At 46.5% G+C, this 12,888-nt stretch overlaps 1 long non-coding RNA gene across 2 annotated transcripts; it reads right to left on the minus strand.

Annotated features, from left to right (window-relative positions):
• Nucleotides 1-205: 205 nt before the first annotated feature.
• On the minus strand, nucleotides 206-11,910 carry LOC115614022. 2 transcript variants are annotated; one of them, XR_003993601.1, is made up of 5 exons: nucleotides 10,353-11,910; nucleotides 8,296-8,368; nucleotides 3,993-4,105; nucleotides 981-1,096; nucleotides 206-345 (listed from the first exon to the last, which is right to left on the minus strand). It is a non-coding gene; the product is annotated as an uncharacterized LOC115614022 (long non-coding RNA). The 2 variants fall into 2 exon arrangements; XR_003993600.1 differs by lacking the exons at nucleotides 8,296-8,368; nucleotides 10,353-11,910 and having other exon boundaries at nucleotides 3,993-4,304.
• Between the last annotated feature and the right edge of the window lie 978 nt (nucleotides 11,911-12,888).

Genomic DNA, 12,888 nt, shown 5'->3' on the forward strand with positions numbered 1-12,888 from the left:
TGGTAGCTGTTGGGTGACTTACAGCAAGCACAAGTCAGGGACAAGCTTGCCCACAACTACACTTCCCACCGTTTCAGGGACCACTATTGAAATTAGAACCCCCCTTTTTTATTTCCTTCATGTTGTTTGCAGTGAAAAACACGGTCTTTCCTGTAACAGAAAACTTTTGCCAAAAAGCAAGGAAGAAAAATCTGAAATCCCCATCTGAGTGCGCCTACCTTCCACTGAAAGCAATTAATCAGATTTTCCTCCTTCTTCTCTGCTTTAGTCGTTGCTCTCTTATACCTTTCTGCCATTGTACCCAATAGAAATACATTTATTTTCATTTGGCAACCATGGCCTTTTCTGAAAAATGAAGTTTCAAAATGTTACAGAATGACAAGATTGAGGCAGGGAGAATAAACTGCTGGAGTTATTTATTGTGTTCACTTACTGAATTTCATACCAAGCTGGGTTGCTTACTCTTTTTTTTCTTTCTGATGAGTAACACTGTTGTCCTGTTAATTGCCAGTTATTTTAAAACTATGATTAATAGTTTTTTAGTGCAGAATAATAGAATTAATAGACTACATTTCTAATGTTCTTCTAACAGGAAGAAGCAGAGAAACCTGTTCACCCATGCTGAACTTCCACACAACAGAAACCCCAAGGTGTGTGGCTACAATTGCCACAAAGCCCTGCTCAGCCCTACTTGCCCTTATGGGGAGGTGCCTCTGCCCCCTTCACTGGCACAGGGTGGCTCCCCTGACACACATAAACCACCGTGGAGCTTAGCCTGGGAGCTCCAGGCAAAAGGTAGTATTTCTAGTTAAGCACAGTGTTAAATGGGCTTGTGCAATCCAGTCTGAAAATCCTGTTAGAAGCAAGACATTGACAGGATTTTCAGAACAATAAAGATTTTAAACCAAATACGTTTTAACAACAGCTCAAGCAGATCTAGTTAAAGCCGTTCGACTAAACAAAGGTAAGACGGGCATCACCTTTTACATTTCAAAGAAAGCCTGAAATAAATTTGGCTCAGCAGGAAACTCCACCTACAAGAAAATTATTTCATGGCTCTTTACTATACAGATGCAATTCTCAGGCAAGTCTGATGCTGAAAAACAAGGAAGAACAGACGCTCCATTCAGTGACTATTGATTTTATTTCAGAATACCCATGTTTGTGTATGGTACCTCGAGCTAAGGTACTGTGTGCTTGCTGGGACGTGCTGGAGAGGAAGAACAGCCTGTGCATGAAGCCTTCAGCATCCTGTTGCAGGCGATTGCCCTGCCTCACAGGCAAGGACCAAACCAGCTTGTGGCTGTAAACTTTCTGGTGCCCCTTTGCACCAGAAAATAACGCTGGCCTTTTCCACAGGCTTCAAGAAACTTCAACCAGGACTACAGAAGCTTTCAAGTCTTCCCTTAGGAAAAGCTCTTCTAAAGAGAGGAAGCCTAATTATGAGCCCTGCATCCTGCTCACAAAGCTCTGGTACCCAGAAATGATGCGAGGGCCAATTGCCAGGACTAAACATTTAAGGCATCAACAGGTGTTACATGTTATGCATCAATGAGGTGTACATCACTGAAACATAAAGAGCCAGCAAGCCGGCAGCACAGCTATCAACCACAACAACACAGCCATAAAATCCTAATTAGCCTCATCCACTTGTTATGGGCATTTTTATTTATTGACATGGTCAAATTAACAGGCAGCAGCATTTTATTGTAACGAGAGCCTTGAAATCAGCCCAGGAAGAAAGTTAGCATTAATATTCAGCTCCTGCATGCCATCCACATTTAGCCACATGGATGTGGATTTTCAAATAAGAACTAAATATTGTCACTGTAATTAAGTTACCTTGAGCAGGTGAGAGAAATCAAGTCCTTAATCAATGCGCATCTTGTTCTATTCCCAAGCTGCACAGAAAAACCACGCAGCAGCAGAAACTCAGCAAGCTTCATAGTTTGAAGTGGGCACAGCCACAGGTCTGAGCCCTGCCTGCTGGAAGGAGCCAAATCATGCAAGAGGAACTGAGAATGTGTGCTTATGGAGTTGTCCTCATGGTGATGTCTTCATGGAGGGTGTCCCTCAGGGTCCTCTGTAGTCATTGGTGGAGAGCGTCCTCACGGAGGTGTCCCTCCCTGGCAATTTACCTTTTTCCCCCTTTTATAATGAGTTGCAGGTGCGTATCTCTGTTCTTAGTGTCACGTATCACACGTTCCTGGTGGACCAGTTTCACTGGCCTTGCAGCCAGCTCTTCAACTGCATGTCTGCAGCAATTCCTGGGATAATGGACAGCAATTCCTCACACCAATCCACGAGATAATGGATGGAAGAGTCTTATCTCAGCCTTTCCCACCCATCTCGGAGACAATGGATGGTGGAATCCCATCTCAGCTTCTCACACCAATCTTTGAGACAATGGACAGTGGAGTCTGATTTTGGTTCAGTCTCTCACAAATGTCAGGAATAAAAATTCATTCTCTGAACATCACCAGCCACGAGGCATTTGAAAAGTGACCACAGGTTGAGGAACAAGACTGGTTGCCCCAGAGGAGCGGTTCACTTATTTATATACTTCCAAAAAGCAGGTGCTTTACTGAGTGATAAGCTGCAGCTAGAATCATAGATTCATACACTCAACCAGGTTGGAAAAGACCTTTAAGCTCATCCAGTCCAACCATTCCCCAGCACTGCCAAGGCCACCACTAACCCATGGCACTGAGGCCTCAGCTACACGGTGTGTGAACACTTGCAGGGACGGTGACTCCAGCACTGCCCTGGGCAGCCTGTTCCAATGCCTGAGCACCCTTTGGGGAAGGAATTGTTCCTCAGCTCCATCTAAACCTCCCCTGGTGCATCTTGAGGCCGTTTCCTCAAGATTTGTGTCCATCACCACAGAAAAGCAGATTCCTGTAACACAGACAAGATGCAATGCCCATTAAATGTTGTTCCAAGCTCAGCCACAGAGCAGTTACAAAGCAGGAGTGAATATCTTGGTGTAGTTATTAGTGCAATGGGAAATATAGATGATGAGACTAATCACTCCTTGAGCCAGGTAAAGAGAAAGGAACTGGCCAGCATCAGATTATCAAGTGGGTTACAGAGAGAACACAGAGTGAAGAAGAATTAAGAACATTTTACAAAGTGTTTTAAGCAAGTTTACATTTTGCTGAAGATAAAAGTTTTTTTTAAAATGAGGCACTTTTGGAAATTAAATCATTACTTCATGCATTTAAAATGTATCAGTATAGGCACCTTCACAAACCGTATTCCCCATTTTAAAACTTCTGATTCATCCACCTTAGACAAGAATATTCCAGCAATTGCAAAGAAAAACTGGGAAATGATCTGTGTAATAGCTGAACCAAGCAAATTGCATATTTTGCATGAATTACTATAATGTGCTTGGCTTGTTGGTAATTTCTGTTGTATACGAAGGATCACAGTTGCAAAAAGTACCAACATCCCACATTCAAAAGTGCTTCATGAGTCTAATTTCAGAGTCCAAAATGCTGAAACACTTCAAAAATACAGTTTGAAATCATCATTCACTTCATCGTGCTAGAAAGTTTTACACTAAATCCTGCTCTGTGGCTTAGATGTGGGCTGAGAATGTGACGTGGGAGAAAGAGAAAAGCCCTTGTAGAGGTTCTTTTATTCTTTTGACTTGGCACTTGGGGTGCTCTGAGAAGGGCTGAATTACTGTCCCCAGGGCACTTCCCCATCCTGGCCAAGGCAGGATATATTTTTATTGCCTTTCTTCAAGTGATAGAAATATGGTGGGGGAAGAGGAGGGCAAAAACTGGGGGGAGGAAGGCAGTTTTCAGTATTTGTCGTTATTATAGGTTATATATACAGGAAGAAAGTTAATTAAGCTTTAAAAAATCCATCACACATCAATGGGTGCATTTTAATGAGTACAAAAAGTTGAGGTGTTTACTGCCAATTAAAGTGGTTTTTAAATAAGCATTAATTAAACACAGAAATTCAGAAGAAAGTTATACCTTGTCAAAGAAAGGCCAGTGCAGTCTATGCCCACTTCTGCTCCCATTCAGACTCAGATAGTAATTACCACCAACCCTATATTTTCCATAATAATGAGGAGAGGCTGTCATGGCTGTCAAACAAAAACAAAACAAAAAAAAGAAGGTAGTGCACAAAAATACCCTCAAACTGAAGTAAACTTTTCTTTTAGAGCCGAAGCCACAGGAGACGGCAGTGTAGAGCAAGGGAGCGAGGCACAGCAGCTCCTTCCCGGGAGCAGAGACTTTGCCACATCTGGGGAGGGAAGTCTCCCCAGATGGCCTCTTTCTAGTTGAAGACAGACCCAAGAAAGGCCAAGGAACAAGCAGTTTCATCCCTAGCAATTTCATCCCCAGTGCTTCACCTCATAGAGGAGCTGGATCCCCTGTGAAAGCCAGAGAAGTTGTTTTTTAACACAAGCAAGTGCTGACTCATTCCCTGCTTCCAAAGCAGGGAATTGGGTTTCTCATCATTCAGGAACAAGGAAAACAAGTGATAGAAGCAACCAGTGAAAATCAGTTCGTTTTGCATGAGTACTTCCAGCTGGTGCAACATGGAAAGAGGTATGGTCGTCACTTCTCTGTTCTTCTTTTGAAGTTCCCTTTCAGCTCTATTTCAGCTAGTGTCGGTCTCTGGGTGGGGAGCAAAGGAAGAGAATTCTCCCACTGTTAGTCAGGTACCTGCTTAAATATCTTAGGAAAACCTTCCCTCCCACAAAGCGCATCTCAGGCTCCAAATGAGGTTTTTAAACTGCCTTGTTGAGAACTGTTTCTCACCTCAGTTCCCCAGCTGTGGAGAGGCAAAAACCCCACCGCCTTTCCAGCCACCAGCAGAGGCAGCTCCCATTCCCAGTCCCCTAATAAGTTTTAGACAAGGCTTCAGCATAGAGTTTTTTAAAGTTAATTTAAACAACATAGAAAAGAAGGATGTAGACATGCACAGACTCCTGTTCATAGAGTCCCTGTCCCTTAGCAGATTGCTCATGTGAGTTGTTTCACTCAAACAGCCTCTCTATAGAGTACAAAGCTTGCATCTATCAAGGAGTATCTGGGTGCCTTCTTCCTATGCTGTGTCCTCAGGTGGTATCTGCAGTGAAAGAAAAGGAGAACATTAAAGCCCATGGAATTTAGCTGGACAGGGCCTTTAGATTTTGCCCTAATCTTTCTAACATACCTAATGGAGCTAGAGAGGAATATTTTATTGCTAGAAATAGTTGAGCCATTACTTCAGAGAAAGGATGGACGTAACACAAAAGAGTTTCCAAGTGCCGACAGGAAGGAGTGTTGCTCATGCGAAATTCCACATTAGGCACTACAATAATAATAAAAACCCCACCGGCCCTTGTGATGTCTGAACTCCCCGACACTGATATATGGACAGGGCAACAGAGGAGGAAAAAGACAGAGAGAGTAAAGCAAATATGCCGGGATGCTTACGAGCAGAATACAGGAGCCAAGTGTCACAAGTTGACCCTTTGTGTTTGCACTGAAACCTGACCGCTCCAGGCAGAATTCCTTTAGTGGTTCATACCTGGTCTGATTTTTGTTGATAATGGCTATTTCTCACAGCATTGTGACATTTAATGCTGTTTAATCAAGACTTCAGAGAAGGAGTTACAATTTTAATTACTAAAAAAATCCATTGTAACACATTTATGTTTTCCTCAGATGGATTTGACGCAGCTCTGATGAAGGGCTGTAATAAATAAGCATTGTGCATACAGACACACAGCAGAAATACAGTTTGCTTTGCAACAAATGAGCTGTGCATCCAAGGAAAACCCTTGCTCCCTGATGGCTGCAGAAGAGCCCTGTCATGTCCCGTGCTGGAAAACCTCTCACACTTCCAGACAAGCGGAGGTGCACATGATGGCAATCCCAATGTCTTCACCGGGTGCTTGTGGTTGTGGTCACCCACTGCTCAGGGTAGACCTGCTGTACATCATCCTCTGGGACTGTCCAGAGACACCTGGACACCAGCAGAGTTGGGTTTCTCATCATTCAGGAACAAGGAAAACTAGGTATAGAATTGCGGTGAATATAAATCATCTACATCTTTCTTATTAAGGGTGAGCGTGGCACTGGGCTGGGAAGCACCTGGTAAGTATCAAGCACCTAAAGGAGAGATTGAAGTGCCCAGCATCATCAATAGTATCAAACTCTCTGGCTTCAGCCCATTTTTTTCAGGCCCTATGACATGAGGTTGGGATGTTCCTTCCTTGAGGCTTGCACATGGGTTGTACAAGACCACAACATAAAGACAATATAGCAGCATCTCTCTGAACACAGAACAGGATTCTTTCTGTCATTCACCAGTCTTTTGGCTTGGTGCCCTTCTCCAGTAGGTCCACTTCATGCTTAGTTGGGATGGGGACCATACCAGCCCCACTAGTGGCAGCAATCATCGGTACTTTGGTTTTTATACCAAAATAAGTTAGCCTACAACCCTTGTCTGCTGGTCTTCTTGGCTGTCATACACTTAAAAATTATTTAAGTGGCCAGTTACATGAATTATATGTAAAGATAGGCTGCTATTCCTCTTATAATGATTACATATGAGGGACAGAAGGAAAGTTTTTGTTTAAAAAGACCTCTAGGTGAAGGTTGGCTTATGCCCTGAGCCAAACCAGTTTGTATTTCAACCAAAGCTCCTGATTATGTTCAGGGTGTTGGAGTTATTTTAATATTTCTCATTCATCTGGAAATATTTTCATATTTCATAGCCACATAAACCTGTACAGCTCTTGGGCCTCAACACACGGCTATGGGGATGCACTAAAAGGAAGGAAACACGCTTTTAAAATGCCTGAATGAAAGGAAAGACAAAATTTGTGGCTGGGAGGCAATTCAGAACAAAGTCCACTTGGAAAAAGGCTGAGAAATAACTGAGTCAAAATTGCCATCACATGGATAATAAAAACAACATTCAATGGATTACTTGGTTAATAACTGGAAAACCCCAAAGAGTATAGAAACGGAGAAAGGAGGTAATTCCTTTGGAAGTAATGTAGGATTTTTCCAGGCACCTGAGGCTTCAAGTCAGGATGCATAGCCATACTCATAAGACTGTATACTCATGCTGGGGTTTTTTGTAGTTAAATCAGTGCAAAAAAGTACCTGTATGCTCTGAAATCAATGGAAACCTGATTTCTTCTGCATGCTGATCTCTGCAGCCTCATCAGAGATGACTGACCAGGCTGAGTGTCGTTCCATAGGGTACACAGGATTTTTGCCAAGGGTGCATCCCACAAGTGTACATCTTCATTATAACTTACTGTCTTGTACTGACATCAATACTTAAAACTAAAAAGTCAGATAACATTGACTTTCCCTGCACCAAGCAGGAAATTGATAACAAGTCTGTCATAGTTTAAGCTCAAAAGCAGAAGCACCATCAGGTTCAGCTCCCTCAGCAGTTACAGCCATAGCATAGACAGATTCTCAGCCGCCTGCGACTTCAACCATCCACAGCCTTACATGTGATGCTGAAAGAAATGTCCATCTCCTTCCCTGCCACACAAGCATACAGTGACCCATCTCTCTAAATAGCCACTTGACACTTTAGTTTTGAGGGTTTGTCTGACTAAACAACAGGTTCCCATCTCAGTGAGGCCTTCTCTTTTGGTTAACCCTACATAATTTATCTTTTGATTACTCAGAAATCTTCTGAAAGGACAGTGCACTGCAAAGAGGGTCTAAAGAAGGTCTCAAAAGATGTCTCTGTTATTTTCCCCATTGACTGTGAGGCAGCAGCCTTGACTTACCCCACTCTCTCCCTATTGAAGTGACAAAGGTCAATTCAAAATTTCCAAAACAGAAACAAACCTTTAATTTTAGATACTATATTTCCAGAGACGAGGCCAACAACGTGACAAGACAGTATGTTGGTATGAAGGTGGATATTATTGTGAAACAGGAGAGAGGTCAAAAAGCCACCCCACGAGCTATGGACAGGAGGTGACCGGTAGCACGGGTTCCATCCCCTTGTGCCAGAAAAGCCAAACCAAAACATACACATCCTCACGTGCCTCCGCGCACGTGCTGCGAACCGAGGTGTGGGACTCCTAAGGGGACCGTGCTGGTGCTGCTGGAATATCACAGACAGGAGCTAAGTTCTGCCAAGGGATTTGCTACCTGTATTGTAAAGCCAGCAAGCCAGGTTGTTTATTTAAAAAACAAAATTCAAACCCTTTTAATAGAAAAAATGAATTGACTATAATAAAGTAATAGAGCACAACATTTCTAAAAGGGTCTGAATAAAAAAAAGACATCCTGAAAACCTCACCTGAAACAGCTCTGAGCATTTCCAGGTTTCTCATGCATCGCTGTGTAAAGCAGCAGCTCATTTCTCTCCAGAGCTGCAGAGGTAAGAGCACACGAATGATTAAACAAGCAGGTTTAACTGCCTCGCGCCGACGAGGAATTTGTCAACACGGGCTGAGTATTTATGTGGCTCTGCAGCAAACACTGTACGGCTGCAGGAGTCAAGCAGCTGCCTGTCAATAAAGCCATTCTCCTTGCTGGAACATAATAGCACAGACTCAACATGACCCTCAGAGGCCTCTTTAAGCTGCCTGGCTGTCTCCTCCTTCCCCATCCCTCCAGAGTCCTTTACCAGCAAGCTCTGAATTGAAAGGGAGGGGAAAAAACAGACCCCAAACACACGTATGAGAATCTTTTCTATCCATCTTAATATTAAGAGTGACTTAACCCTGGGCAAGTCAGTCTGCATGCACATGAGCCTGAGCTAAAGCAGAGTTAGGGAAAGACAGCTTTGATTCACAGCACGTGAAGGGCTACCGACAATCCCTTTTAATAGAGCTTGCAACATTAATGTAGCCAGAGCCACATGTGACACCCATTAGGGCCAGGGAGAGCTCCCATGCATATATTTCAAGGAAGCAGTAGATTCCCCGGTCCCAGAAGCTGTCTTCATTACAAAAGTCTAATGCATTTTTTATTATTCAGCCTTCAGTGGAAATGTCACCTTTCTAAAGCAAGCTGTTATCATGTGTTTCCCATGCCAAACACATGGCCTCTAAGGAGAGGGTTTTATCTCTACATTTTTAGTGATTTGTATTTCTCTTTCAAGGAGCTCCATGCCTTAAGGCACCCGAAACGCTCGCAGCACAAGGAGGTGAGGTTACACGAGCTGCTGCTGAAGAGGACAATAAAAACCCAGGGCTGGGAGCCGGAGCAGCTTCCGAGGGCAGCCGATAATTCAGCTCCTTTAGTAGATGTAATTATGAAGCTTTTCCTTGGGTTGGGACCATATCCTCACAGAAGCAGGCGCCCACCGAGCGCAGGCAGCGCCGCTGCCCCGGCGCCTGCCAACCAGCCAGATGCTGCCACATATTGGCATCTGGGGCCTGGAAAAGCAACTGCGGTCTCCGTTTGGCGGCGGATCCTGACCCCGGCGACTGAAGGAGACAAAAGGAGGAGAGACGGGAGAGGGGGGTGGAAATCTCTCCTGACAATTGCACTGGTAAAGATTCAGAAAAAACCCTATTGTTTAACTGCTCTCCAAATGAATAAGTTTTGGAGCAGAGAGGGGGGGAAAAACCAACACACCCGGCATGTTCTAAATGCTGTCAGAGTCCAGGGTGCAAGGACAAGGGATTATTTATGAAAAGGAATAATGAGGAAACCAGATGCCTGCCTTTCTCAGCCCTCTGCGCTCCAGTCACCCTAACAGGGCATGTGCTGTGCTGCTCATCAAAGACTCCTCTGCCTTAAAACGTAGGGCAGGCACTAGCTAGCTCTTGCCATCTCTGCCACTTAACTAAGTGCCCTCCCTGTTTTACTGGGAGGTTCGCACAGTCAATCAGCAGCACGGCAAAGGCTGAGGGAGAAGAGCTGCAGACCTTGGCCCAGCCAGTACCTGGATGGCCACGTAACTGCATCCACCAGAAAAGCAACTAGTTGAAGAAAAACCAACCTTATTAGTCTGAGGCTGAAACTACATGGGTATGCTTAAAGTAGGGAAGCAAACAGGCTTTCTATACCTGTTTTCCTGTAATTGGCTTCTCTCTGTAACTGAAGGGTAAGCTCCTGACTCCAGCAAAGTCAATGGGAAAGCTCACAGTGACATTAATGGTGGTGGGACTTCACACTGTGCAACTACTTTACCCTAGAAAGCTGATTAGCTCAGGACAGAGCCTTGGGCGACGTCATCCGGTGTGAGGTGTCCCTGCCCATGGCAGGGGGTTGGAACTGGATGAGCTTAAGGTCCTTCCCAACCCAAACCAGTCTGTGATGCTGTGACTCTGCAGTATCACATTGCTCCTGCTGAGGTGCCTGCAAGGAGCCAGAACAGCCAAGGTCCTTCCCACAGGAACTCACCTCTTGCTTCACCTTTCTGAGTCTCAGCTTTACTGGGCCTGGCAGGACACCATGGGAGACCAGGGGTTGGCCACAGGGAACTTCTCCGAGGTCAGAGCAGGCATGAGGCTGGAAAGGAAGGAGCCCAAGGAAGCAGAATGGTGGGGAAGCATGTGAAAAAAGTAGTAATAATAAAATTTAGAGAACGGATATATGCTGCTTGGCTCATGCTCCACATTGTTAAGTGGTCCTTCTTCATGCCTGGTTCATAAAGGAAGATTATGAGCTTGCAAATGTCAGACCACAGTGCACAAGCAGGACCACAAGTGGTGCTCTAAATCATGGCGCAGTATCGGCCCCTCTCGTGGAAGCTCCTTCCTTGTTATCCCACCACTGCACGAGGCACCATAAAAGTCCCGTTACTCACACACTGCCAGGGTAAGCAATTTCCCAACACTTTTACAACGCCTGCACTCCCATTCTGTGGGAGCAATCCTCTCTGTTTTCAGCAGTACGTGGGGATAACAGCTGCATCTACTAACCCACTCCCAGGCCCTGGCGTTTTGGAGCAACACTTCAGAACCGAGGGCACAGAAAGGGCAAGAAAATCTGTGAAGGATGTAACACAAAACATGGATGGAGGCAGCTGGGCAAACCTAGAAAATACCCTGGGGATAAATGGCTCAGCTCATACAAGGGGATGAGAGAAAACTGGTAGAGGTGAGGTGGTACCAAGGCAAAACGGCTTTCTCCAAGGCAAAGCAAAAGGAGGTTAGCAAGGCTTTGCTAAGGAGGACTGCTGACCCCCGCCACATCTGCTCTTCCTCTGGCTGGCCTGTCCTTATCCAGCTCCACCACTTGCCAATTGGCTTGTCTAGCTTATTGCCCCCCGAAGGACTTATCCCAAAGATGCCAACCTCAGGATCTCAGCAGCAAAGCATCAAGGTGACTGCCTGCAGCCTTCCCAAGAGGACACGTATTCCCCGCTGCCCAGCATCGCACACTGCCCCAGACCTCCTGCCCATCACGGTGCCACAGCAGCCCTCTGGCAGCAGCTCTAATCCCTCCTGATGGGTCCCTGGGCCAAGAAGTTGGAGACAGAGCTGTCTTTGGAGAAGGAAAGCCTCTGTTCTGCCAAGAGGCGCTGAGGTCCTGTTGGGGCAGCACTTCTAAGCTGTCACCCGCTGCACAGACTCTGGAGCATCGTCTCTTCAGCACCCTGATTATCCCCCTCTGCCCAGCAGCAGGGGTGCAGGAGATCTCACCACACAGCACTACTTCTGGGTGGGACCCAAAAGTAGGGATTTTTGGCTTTGCCACCCAAAAGTGAGGATTTTCTTGAGGATATCGCACTTTTGGGCCCGGGCTCCCCAGCTCTGCTCCCGCAGATGGCTCAGGCAGCCGTCAGCCTCCACCGGCCCTGCGGCGCAGGGGACAGCCGTGTGCTGCCAGTCTGAACCACTGCTGCCAGCAGCAGCTGCTCGGCACCTTTTAAGCAAGTCCCATTCCCCCTCTGGGAGTTGGCTCTGCCACCCCTTCCCAAACTGCAGCTGGAGGCGCACAGGGCACCCTGTCACACACACCCCGTGGCCCCGCTGTGGCTGCCAGCGGCCCCACTGCTGTTTGCCCAAGTCCCTCGCAGCCCCATGTCACCCTCAGACACATTCATGCACACAGGAGCTGCACCCCAGCCTTGTGCCCCTGGCAAGGGCAGTGCCGTGGTGCGACACCCTCACAGGGTCCCAGCCCTGGACCCGGTGAGTTCATACAGGGTCTTGAGGCAGTCGGGGTGGTCGTCACTGCGCCCCTTTTGTTGGTGGGTAAATGCTAAACAACAACTGATAACACACATGGTGCCACACAGCGCTGCAGTGAAAGCCTGCAGGAGGTCCGGCCAACCACGCCGTGGAAGAGCCCACCGGGCACAGAAGGAAACAAGAAACACTGGTCACACAAAGAGAATCTCCAGCAGCATCTCTGACTGCACCCTGAGGATGCTGCTCAATGAGGACAGGCAGTCCTAAGGCAAGGAGCTGCTAAGGCGAGAGAAGGGGATGCAAATAGAGAGAAATCCTGACCACACAACGTCTCAGACCCTGCAAAAGCCGCGAGGCTCTGATTTGAAAGCTGCGAGTGGCTCACAAGACACAGAGAGCCGAGGGCCAGCTGAGAGAGGTGCTCTTCAGCCGCAGTTGCTGCTGGCTGGCAGAGGACTTCGGAGTGCCCAGCCACGGACCAGGCCTCACTGGTTTGATGGCACGTACTGGGGACCAGGTAAAGGTCCTCTCCTGCCGGGCGCAGGCCTGGGCAGTGTCTGGGGACCACAGATCCCAGCTCGGCACAAACCCTAAGAAATCAACAAATGTACTTGTTTGTTTTACTGCTAAAATCCCTACCATAAATCTCACCCCAGAGGAAGTTTGTTTCTCCAGCTTCCTACTCCGTGTCCTTGAGAAAACAAATGACACCACACTCACTAAAAACCCCCCAACAAACCCAGAGTGGTTTGCTTCGCACTTCCCTGTACCTTGTTATGCTGAGTGCTTCATTTAGAGGG

The sequence above is a fragment of the Strigops habroptila genome, chromosome 10 (assembly GCF_004027225.2).
Source record: "Strigops habroptila isolate Jane chromosome 10, bStrHab1.2.pri, whole genome shotgun sequence".
NCBI classification, from domain to species: domain Eukaryota; kingdom Metazoa; phylum Chordata; class Aves; order Psittaciformes; family Psittacidae; genus Strigops; species Strigops habroptila.